Source organism: Hemicordylus capensis, chromosome 4 (genome assembly GCF_027244095.1).
Source record: "Hemicordylus capensis ecotype Gifberg chromosome 4, rHemCap1.1.pri, whole genome shotgun sequence".
In the NCBI taxonomy this organism is placed as follows: domain Eukaryota; kingdom Metazoa; phylum Chordata; class Lepidosauria; order Squamata; family Cordylidae; genus Hemicordylus; species Hemicordylus capensis.
In genome coordinates this window covers 128,727,989-128,739,266 of record NC_069660.1, presented here as the reverse complement: position 1 = coordinate 128,739,266, position 11,278 = coordinate 128,727,989, and the positions used below count along the sequence as shown (strand labels likewise).

Sequence of the window (11,278 nt, the reverse complement as noted above, 5' to 3'; positions counted from 1 at the left end):
ACTTGATTGGTCAGTACTTTGTTAGCATTGTTTTTGCTTGATTCTTTTTATCAAATTTGACTATTGTGGTGTGTCTCTTGACTATGAAGCTAATATAATTAAATCCTATTAACACATCAGGAATAAAATCCTATAATAGGCACACATGGCTTTGAAAAGCAGCTCATTCCTGAGCAGATTTAATATCCTTAAATTAAGCAAGTGTGAATAGGAGGATGAATCTTATTAAAACCTTAAATCTGATTATATTTGAAAATTATTGGTTTCTTAATGTAATAAATTATCCAATACAGACTAGAGCAAATAATATATTTTAGCTCCACATAGCTCCACTCTATAACAAGTGACAAACGAAATTAACTACTGCCAGAGGACAAAAAAGGAAGGTCTTTTAAAGTCTTAGAGTGTAATGAAAGAAACCTAAATAATCTTAACAAACACTTTTGGAACTAAATGCATGTGCAGATGACACAGCTGGTGTGTGACTAGCTTCTTCTTTGCAAAATGGAGGGTCTGCGAGAACTGGACTAACTTTTTAAAGAAATATGTTGTTCTGACCAATTCTTTATAAGCTTGCAAAGTAAAGCTTACAGCTTATGTTGGTAGAAGTAGATTCCTTTTCCAGAAGGCTAATGCAAATGCAGGCCATCTGCTGCACATTCTGCTGATAAAGCTGTAGTACCAAACAATGAACCAACAGTACTGGAATACTAAAACATAAAATGTGAACATCTTAAAAATATTGTCATTGAAAGGACTTTAACATTTTAAACAAATGTAGGCATTTTCATTCTCTCATATTAAAGACTGTTCTGTAGAATCTATCATGTTTTAAATTGTTGAGGCTGTCCAGCTTCTTTTCACCCTGGATTTTTTTCTAGCGCAGGTAAGCAACTGGAATTCTCAGAGGGAGGTTGGCTTGGTTCAGGTGGGACTTGCCATTCACGGAGAATACGCCTACAAGAAGACAGAACCACAGTAATGCTGCCTATGTATGCAGACTTCTGTATCTTTGTGAGATCAACAGCCATTTCACCAATCTCTTTCCTCACATCAACTTCCATTATTACAACTTGCAGCTGTGACCTAGGATTATTTTTTTATTTGGGATTTTTTTATTTGGGATCAAAGTACTGCTACATATAGTACAAATATGCCTATGGCCTGTGCTAGCCTTTCACATACACCTGTATATTTAGAAAAGAGGAAGGATGTCTCAGGTTTTGAGATTAGTGAACTTTCAGCTTTTGATCTTGGCTTCAGTCAAAATTTGAAACACCACCACCTTTATAATCATTGTTCCTTACATTACCGCATGCTAATATGAGGATCTGATTCCATAGCACACATAAGCTACAGCAAGATCAAATAGTTCCAAGTGAGGAATGTATTCCTCAAAACCGTTTTAGCATCAAGGTTGACAATAAGAAAATTGTATTCAGAAGTGGAAAAGAGTGTAATAAATGCCCATGAAAAGGAAAATTAACCTCTTTCAAAATTTGTGTTGTGGCTTATTAAAGAAAAGCAAAAAACAATAACAAAAAACAAAAAAACACCTCACCATGCAATAAGATACAAATGGAGGACAGAATGCAAGACATACTAGCTAAAGTACTCATGAGTAAAGTACAGTAAAGTAAAATTACACTGTCGCGTCAGTGTCGACTCCTGGCAACCATAGAGCCCTGTGGTTGTCTTTGGTAGAATACAGGAGGGATTTACCATTGCCATCTCCCTCACAGTATGCAATGATGCCTTTCAGCATCTTCCTATATTGCTGCTGCCTGATATAGGTGTTTCTGCAGCAAAGATTAGTCCCTCTGACATGAATGGGACAAATTAGACATGACTAAACTTGTCCCAGTAATTTCAGTGGGACTGTTGTTGAATAATTTAGTCTGGCTATCAGCCATCTTTTATTTTTCTCATTTCAAATTTTAAGAAAAGCTACCTGCTTCCATTTTTTAACATCAATTTACACTTGGGACTTAAACTTAAGCTTCATACTTCTCTTTTCCTCTTCCTGTCCTCTGTTGCAGAGACAGAGTTCAGATTCAATGTACAAACTGCCAGGGCTCTTTCAGTGCTTCAGAGATGAGTTCACTTCATATCGAGGAGTGTGGAAAGCAAAGAATTTCTTAACACAATGAAGGAAATCAGAGATACACAGCAGGATGTAGAAACTTCAGCCCATTTCTGAATCCCTCACACATATCTGTTACTATGAAGAACAAGGACTTCCTGTGTTTTCAGACCGGTATATCTGTTATTTCCCACAGGTGAATCTGAACATAGTCTCTGGCCCTTTGAGAAGGGAGGATAGTGTGCCTTTGATTAATTCCCACAGTGATGAAGTACAAAGATATTGCAGATTTTGGGAGAAAACTTTTAATGAAAAGGAGTGCGAAAAATCTCGCTTGCAGAGAAGGTGTGTAGAAAAGCAAACTTGTAGCAGACATAAAGAGAAAATCTTGATGAGAATGAAATTAGGATGAGTTGCTAGTAGAGCCATTCATTCACAGGTTGGTCTTGTTTTGTGTTTGTGTTTGGTTCTGTAGTATACCTAAGTTGCAGCTGCATTGAATTTAGGAGATATGATGAAGACAATATTGACCCTGAGAGCTCACAGGAGTCAGAAGTTTGTTTTAATGAAGTTTCATGGATATACACTCAGTAGTACAAAATTAAAGGAGATATTCTGGGGATTTTATCAAAACATTTCTAAGATATACCTAAATAACAAAGAATCCATGTTGGAGTCAGGAGTTGAGGCCACAGTGGGAGTTGAACTAATTAGGGATGTGCAGAACCAGTCTGGCAGTTCGCGGTTCGGTCCGGGGGTTCGTGGGTCCATGATCGAACCAACCACCCCCCGGTTCCATCTGGACTGGACCTGGACCACTGGGTCTGGTCTGGCAGGTCCACGAACTTTGTTTTTTAAAAAAATGTAAAATGTAAAAAGGAACTACCTGTAGCCCCTTCGGGTGGCTTGCTGTAGCCACGGGGTGTGTGTGTTCCCTCTCCCTCCACCGACCTCCCTCATCACTGCCGCGGCCAGGTAAACATAGTCTTTTTGACCCTTTTGGGCCTCCATAAAAGCGAGCAGCCGCCATTTGGGCTGCCGCCACGCATGTGCAAATGCCCTCTGCGGGGCCTGGAACCCAGGTTACAGCAAGCCCACCGAAGGGGCTACAGGTAGTTCCTTTTTACATTTTAATTTTTTTTTTTTAAAGTTCGTGGGTCGGTGAGGGACCAGACCGGGGCGGGGGAGGTTTCCTTGGGGACTGGACCAAACTGGCCAGGTTCCGTTTGAGGCCAGTCTGACCTTGAACCGAACTGGGCCAGACGGTTCCGTGCACACCCCTAGAACTAATGGAGGGATTCCATGTGGGAACAGCCTATAAACCATAATCCAACTCTGGCCAAAATATGGAACTGTTGCGAGACAAGTAACATCAATAGGCTGGAGTGGGTTACGTGACACTCCTAATCTTCTGGGTCAGATTTCTGGGTTAGAGCAAGTAGGACTTGCTTGCACGAGGGATGTGTGAACCGGTTCGAGGTCAAGCTGGTTCATCCTTGAGCTGGACCACGCCTGGTTTGGCTCAACCTCGAGACGAACCCACTGAGCTGGGTTCTAAGCCTGGGTCATGATCATAGGGTGGTGCTAACAATTTTCCTCTAAAAACTGTAGAAATTTCAAATAGGCCATCTTAATTTCCATGCCATGTAATTAGTAAAGACTTGCTACAGTCTTGTATACTATGCTGTCTTTGTAAATTAGGCTTAATACACCAAATTTTGCCTTGGCCTTTCAATTTGACCTTGAGCTGAGAAGAGATGTGTTCAGGCAGAAATTCAGCAGATGCAGTTTCCTCAATCATGTTCTATAGATGAACCAGGCAGAAATTTATCAGCAGCATTTCCACCAAGTGATTGCAGCTATTGAATTTTGGGCTATACATACCCCTCCCCAAGAATTCAATTTGTTGATTGCAATCAAAAAGTTATAAATTGGGTTCCGAGGACTAGTGACAAGTTCATTGCACTTAGTTGCCAATGCCAACATGTATTAGCAACTTTTAAGGAGCAATTATAGGTAACTCCTTCACACTGGTAGCTAATTTTATAGCTACCTATAATTTTATAGGTAGCTAATTTTATGTTTTAATAAAGTTGTGATATGTTTAATCACACACTGATGTCTGTCTCTTTCTGTGCTGTCTATAAAGAAGTACATTCTAGAAACTGTCAACAGAGGACACATTCTCTGAGCATATGCAGAATGCATTTCTTTTCATTAGATCCTATGGGGGACAAGATAAAAAGAGGCTATCACTTACTGGTATGTGTAGACAGCACTGAAAAGAAAGATACTACAATACAAAAGCTATCAACAAAAGGCACAGCTCTGTGCATCCAAAGAGTACATTTTTCTGCTTTAAATAATAGACTTCCACTTAATGGACACTGTCTCTTTCTCAGTCTATTATATATGCATGAGAAGGTGAGAAGTTCTTGGCATTCTTTTAAAAATATATACTAATAGATCCCTCTGTTGTGGGATGTTGTGGATAGTATCAAATTTATGAGTACAGTGTGTACATTGGGAGGTGGGTGTATTACCCCCCATTTTAACAGGGATTGTTTCATTATTCCCTCCTCCAATCTTATAAAGGGATCTTTCAATTGTTTCTTCTGTGTTTTTGTAAAAGAATCTTTCCATATTCCCCTTTGAACAGGGATTGTTCTATTATTCTGCCCCTTCACTGCATTTTTAAAAGAATCTTTCCACGATCCCTCTCCCATTTTTAACAAGGATTGTTCCATTATTCACCATTGCATTTGTAAAAGTCATTTTTATTACTCCCCTCATTTTCATTGGGAGTTGGGATTGTTCACTGTATTGTACAAATGGTGTAATGATATCCAACTTTTGGCAAGTTTGGTTATATTAATAGGATGTTTTGTGAATATCATTGACACTTCGGTGGATCAGCTGCGAGAAAAATAATAATGGGCAGTATCCAGATTTGTCTTCTGTTTGTAGAAGTGCATTTTGCTTTTATAAAAGATGAATTTTGCTAATACTCCCTTCTCTTTGCAGCCCCATGTGGTTCTCCCAAAAATATGCCCCTGGTTTTGTTTACATTTTTATTTTTATTGTTAAATTTATATACCGCCTTTCATTAAAATAATCACAAGGTGGGTTTGGATCCTTTGGAGCAGTTTTTCAGACCCCACTGCAGAGGGAAAGGTAGGCAGCAAAAATTGCACCCCCCACCCCACCCCTCTTGCACAAGCAGTACATACTTTGTTTATCCTGAACTTTAGAATTTAGAGAGAACACTGATTTCATCCGCTGTTATACCACTATCATGGATGCCCTGTGGGCATGATCCAGCAAATTAATGAAGGAAGCAAATTAATGTGAACCAAATGGCTCTACCTCATTTTAACCGTGGTATGCTTCAATGGTGCACCTAATGGCGCAGTGGGGAAATGACTTGATTATCAAGCCAGAGGTTGCCAGTTCGAATCCCTGCTGAACACCTATATCGGGCAGCAGTGATATAGGAAGATGTTGAAAGGTATCATATCATACTGCCGACACCGACTCGACGGCACAACTTTACTTTTAGCTTTATGATTTAGAAACATTTTACTCAGTTATATTAGTAAGAAGAAGCATTAGGTCCAAATTAAATATTACTATCCAATTTCTGCTCCAGAAAGCTAAAGACCCCAAATATTTCTTGAAGAAAGCACATTTATTCTTCAGTTTTTCATTCATACTTTCAAACTGCATGCGCTCTATACCTCTGAGGTTTTTTTTTACTGATGTATGATGCCAACTTTATTATGGAGTCATACCACCTATGAGGAAGCCAGATTATTTTGGTTCTTGGACTAGTGTCTAGAGAATATCTTGGCCTGCAAAGAATGTAGACGTTGTTGGCCATTCCTGCACCAGCTCATGAACATGGAGAAGTAGGAAGACAGGCATTTCCCCCAATTCTTACATTTTAACTATTGCAAGTGTTTGAACATTTGAAGATAATATATGTTTATGCTGCTGAAGGTAAGCACAAGGTAAGATCTGTGTTGGAATAAGAAGGAAGGAGGGGCTCTTTTACGGTTTATTCATTAAACAAGAATGCAAATCTCCAGAGTCAGTTCAGAAAAGCAATCTATTTTCTGAATTTGGACCACATCTAATCACATAAAACTCCTCAAGCGTAAAATTCCACTTGACCCTACTAATGTTTTCACAGCATCCAATATGTATGCCACAGAGGAAACAATGTTCACAGCTCATTTCAGAACACCCATGGGCCATGTCATGTGAAATCATGTCCGGTCTGTTGCAACTTGAACTGTCAAGGCAAGGTGGAACCCTGTAACATCTGGCTAGCATTCTGTGCGGCATTTCTAACAAGCAGATTTAGATCCAATGCATTATTGCCTGGGATTATTTGGGACCATGAGAAGGTTAGTGTTTTGGAGTTTGGGGAATGGCATACTTCCTATGTACAATGTATAGTCTATATGGACTTCCTTACTGTTATGGTCTTGCAACTGGACCATCTCGACCTGCTTTCCCCTGTAGTGGCTTGTTTACTGTTTTATCACTTTTTATCATACTAAACAAAGTAACTGTGGCTGCAAGCAGATGTCAGCATCTCTCACTACTGTTGCGCAATTAGTGCTACAATGGAATCTGACTAGTGCAAAACAACGAGGCAAAGCGTTGTGCATCAATCTATTGCCCTTCTTGTGAAAGGAGGAGAGCTGGTCTTGTGGGACAAGCATGAACTATCCCCTTTACTAAGCAGGGTCCACCACAGTTTGTATTTGAATGGGAAACTACATGTGTGAGCACTGTAAGATATTCCCTTCAGGGGATGGGGCTGCTCTGGGAAGAGCAACTGCATGCTTGCATGCAGAAGGTTCCAGGTTCCCTACCTGGCATCTCCAGATAGGATGGAGAGAGACTCCTGTTTGTAACATGGAGAAGTCGCTGCCAGTCTATGTAGACAATACTGAGCTAGATGGACCAATCATCTGACTTGGTATAAGGCAGCTTCCTCTGTTCCTTGGGGACTGTGCACTCCATGCTGAGCTAGCCACCTCTGCCATTTTGGCTAGCAGGAATTAGATGCGGCTCCATGTAGACTGAGGGCATTAGGTGCACTGAACCAGACCCCAAATCTTCTGTCTGCATGTAGTTGCAAGTGAACTCTTGCACAAACACAGAGATTGTGCAAATGGAGTTATATGACAGTATAGCCATTGGAAATAATGGCCATAGCATTGAGCAACTGCATTCGTGCAATTTTTGCATTTACACAAGAGCACACTTGCGCAATCGCATGCGTGTCATTACAACATGCATGGAACTTTGTGCAGAATGTCACCCTCTGTTGATAAGCTGGGAATCCATGAAAGAGGACCTTGGGGGAAGGAGATGGGGTGGGGGATGCGTGTTGATGACTTCTAGCAAGCCCAGGCTGGTAAAGGAGCAGCAGGGGGCCTGTAAGTTTCCCCATACCAGGTAAATAGTAGCTTTTAATTGGGAGAGTTAGGGAAACAGCTCAGGGTGAAAGGATTAAATTCCCATAGCTTTGGTCCAGATCTGAACTGAGCCCCCACAAAGTTGTTAAAAACAAACAAACAACAAACAAAGAGATGGGTGATCCAGTTATAGCTCTCCAATGTCAAGTTTGGATTTTGTTTGTTACATTTTGGCCTCATAAAGATTTTTTGTTTTGGTAGTTTGGTTTCTCAAGAGTTGTTCATCTGAAAAACAAGGACAATGATCACACTTTGATTGGCCCCAATAATTAAACATTGTTCTCCTCCCCCAACTTATGCCTTCCCCATGGACTGTGTGAAAGGGGAGTCTCTTGGTTCTGTTGGTCCTCTACACATTGCCTTATCTCCAAGGAGTGGGGCAGACAAATGGCAAGAAGAGCCCATTCCCTGCCATTGACCTGCATATTGAAAAGTATGAATGGGATAGTACTGAGTAGGCTTGTGCCTGAAACGTTTCGGAGGCCATCATGAAGGCCTCCGAAACGTTTCGGCTCCGGGGTCCGTTTCGGTGCTTCGGCACCGGCGGGGGTAGTCCTTTAAGGGCGGGGGAGGGTGCACTCACCCCTCCCGCCACATATCCCCCGCCGGTGCTCTGTTACTTTTAAGACCTTCGGGGCGGCAGCGTTCCTCCCAGCCGCCCTGTTTTTGTCATCGGTCGGAAGTGGCCGGAAGAAGCTCAGCTCATGAAGTAAAGAAATCTTAAATGAGGCTGAATAATGGTACCAAAAAGCATCTATATCTATATCTATATCTATATCTCTCCTATGTGCCACAATAGAACATCATCCTAAATTATTTTTTAAAAGGTTTTGTAAACTGTGGACGATGCAAGTCATTTAATGGTACTAGAGAAAGACATGCTGTTCTAGTAGCTCCAGGTCTTAACACTCACATCAATTTCGGAGGATGAATACAACTGAAGGAAGCCCGGGTGGGTGCGCGGCTGGGGGAGTCAGTCATGTGACTTGCCTCTGGGGCCTCCCTGCAAGGCAGCCTCTGGGGCCTCCCCGCAAGCGGCCCCCAGACAACTGTCTCCCCTTGCCCTATTATAGTTACACCCCTGCTAAGCAGGGAAGCTTCCTGCTGGTAATTTTGGAAGTAGAAGTTAGCTCATCTGGCTTAACCATCTCAAATGAGTGTGTGGGGGGTAGGGGAGTGGGGGGTGAGGGGGGTTTGAACTGTGCTTCAGAGAAGGGTGCAGCAGCCTGTTTTCCCCATTGTTTTTTTAAAATTGGGCTTAGGAGAAGAGGACTGTAGGCTGTACACGTCCCCTGAGCCAAGCCTAACACCATAGATCAGCACTCACCAAGTGATGCCTAAATAATATTTGTCACACACTGATTTGAAGTCTTCCTATGTCAGCTGGAAGGAAACACACATTTTGGGAATGTTTGGGGTGAGGGGTGCTAAAGGGGATCTGTTTGACTCTTACTATATTCTAGCTATGGCAGATGGGCTCTACAATTTATAAGGACCCTCTTCTTCTCTGTCATCCCCCCATGAACTGAGTTTGCAAACAGAATGCAGATGGCACTCCGTACTCAGAGGCGTATCTAGGGAAAATGGCGCCCAGGGCAAGCACTGAAATTGCGCCCCTGTCCAAACATCTGACACCCATCTTTCAGATAACTTTGCTATAATATCAGCTCAAAAATACAAGTCAAGCAACATTTCTGGGGGTGAATTCTTACAAGTTTTTTTTTTTTTAAAGCACCACACAAGTTAAAGGCAGGCACTTTCCAAGTCTGAAATCCCAGCTACTTTAGTACAATTAGATCCCACCTTCCCCACCAACAAATACAAAATTAATGTAGCAATACAAGATTCATTGTTCTGCCATCTACTAATGAGCCCCATTAAAAAAAAAATCAATCTGAATTTAAACATACATGGGGTGGGGATGGGGAAATCACACAGAGGTTGTTGGTGTTTTTTAAATAACCTTTAAAAATGCCAGAAGTTGGGAACATGATGAACAGAAGGATAGAGGTTACTTTTCCTCCCTTTTAAGTTGTACCCCTGGAAAAGCTTCTGCACAACCCTTTAGTTTAAAAAAAAAATGAAGACTCTACCCTGTTTTAAAACAAAATGTGCTGTGGAGCCCAATCCCAGGCATGATTTCCCTGGAAGTAAGTCTCACTGAGTTCAATGGAGCTTACTTATCCCTAGAAATTGTGAGTAGGACTGCAGCCAGGGCTAACTAGGGTCTCAGCCAACACAGATCCAGATGTAAACAGAACCAACACGAGACCAAAAGAAGGAGAAGATAGTGTAAAAGGGAAGGAGAGGGAGGATGACCCCTAAGGTAGGAAGAGCTGGGTGGAGCAGGAAGAACAACGGGGACCCTTCCCTCTAGCTTTCTGCTAGAAATAACTTCTTGATCTATTAGCAAAACTGGTCCTCCTTACCCTATCTCCACCGCAGATCCAAGGGGCTGGGTCCCGCCGCCCTCCTTCTCCTCTCCAGAATGACTGGAAAGCGAAAGGGGTCACCCATTCCCCATCACACATCCAGGTTTGCAAACTACAGCTTTCCAGAAGGCATGCATGTCCCTTTTTACACAGTAGGAGACTCATGAGCCTGCACCGCTGCCTGCCTCCTTCAATGAACTGGCGCTACAGTTGAACCCAAGAAGCTGCATTTGGTGTTTGCAAGAGGAGAGGCTCGGATAGTGGTTGTAATGGAGACTGCCCCCCCCCATCAGAAGAGATGCAAGCCATTGCAAAAGACTGTGAGAAGCCACTGATGGGAGGCTTGTTGCCTCTCCTCTATGCATTGCATTGCATAGGCAAAGGGGGCTGTGGCGGGGGGAGGGAAGCTCCGTCCCCCTCCACGGCCCCCTTTACCAATGCAATGCAATGCAAAGAGAAATCCATACGTCTGAGAAAGATGGTGATCATTTCCATTTTAAAAATCATTCTTTTGCAGCATAAAATGATCAGGGAATGGGGGGAAGGGAGCTAGAGACCACGAGAGATCTGGGCAGATCTTCTTTAATCCTGAAACAGGGAGGAAGAGGAAAGCGCCAAGGATGGAAAGCAGGGAGGGGAAGAAGTTTGATCATCAGAATAAAACCCCTCCAAGCTTACCATGTCTTCAGAGATTGCCCTCCTTCGCAGCTACCCAGCAGCTCAATCCCACAGTGGGGGAGAAACTAAAGCAAGCCCCAGGAAGTGGAACAGCAGCTGAGGGGAAGGGCGGGCGGAGCTCTCTCTGCTGAAAATGAGGTCCGGCCGGCCAGCTCAGCGGACTCTCGGACTCGGAATGTGTGAGAGAGACAGACTAAGAGAGTTGCCTTGCCGACGCCGAAGCTGCAATTTGCAAAGCGGGCACTAACGGCAAAAGCGGCGGCGGCGCCCAGTGCCGGAGCTGGCGCCGGGACTGGGGGAGGGGGAGGGGGGACCGCTGCAGTGCACTCAAAAAATTTTGTCTCTCTCAAAAAATAAATAAATTTTTCCCCCCGAAAATGGCAGGGGATCTTCGGGGGTACTTTTTGGCACCCCCTAGCGGGTGGGACCCGGGGCACATGCCCCCCCTGCCCCCCTATCGTTACGCCTCTGTCCGTACTTGATACCAACTCAAACTAACCTGGATTAACTAACAGGCCTTTGCTTGTCTTTTACTTGCCACTCAGGTAAATGGCAGGCTTCACTTGCTTTCTTTAGCTGAAAAGATTTTCTGC

The 11,278-nt window shown here is 42.9% G+C and overlaps 1 long non-coding RNA gene across 1 annotated transcript; it reads right to left on the bottom strand.

Annotated features, from left to right (window-relative positions):
* Positions 1-292: 292 nt before the first annotated feature.
* LOC128352981 (uncharacterized) lies at positions 293-10,906 on the bottom strand. Its single transcript, XR_008320757.1, has 2 exons — positions 10,686-10,906; positions 293-957 (listed from the first exon to the last, which is right to left on the bottom strand). It is a non-coding gene; the product is annotated as an uncharacterized LOC128352981 (long non-coding RNA).
* Positions 10,907-11,278: the final 372 nt, after the last annotated feature.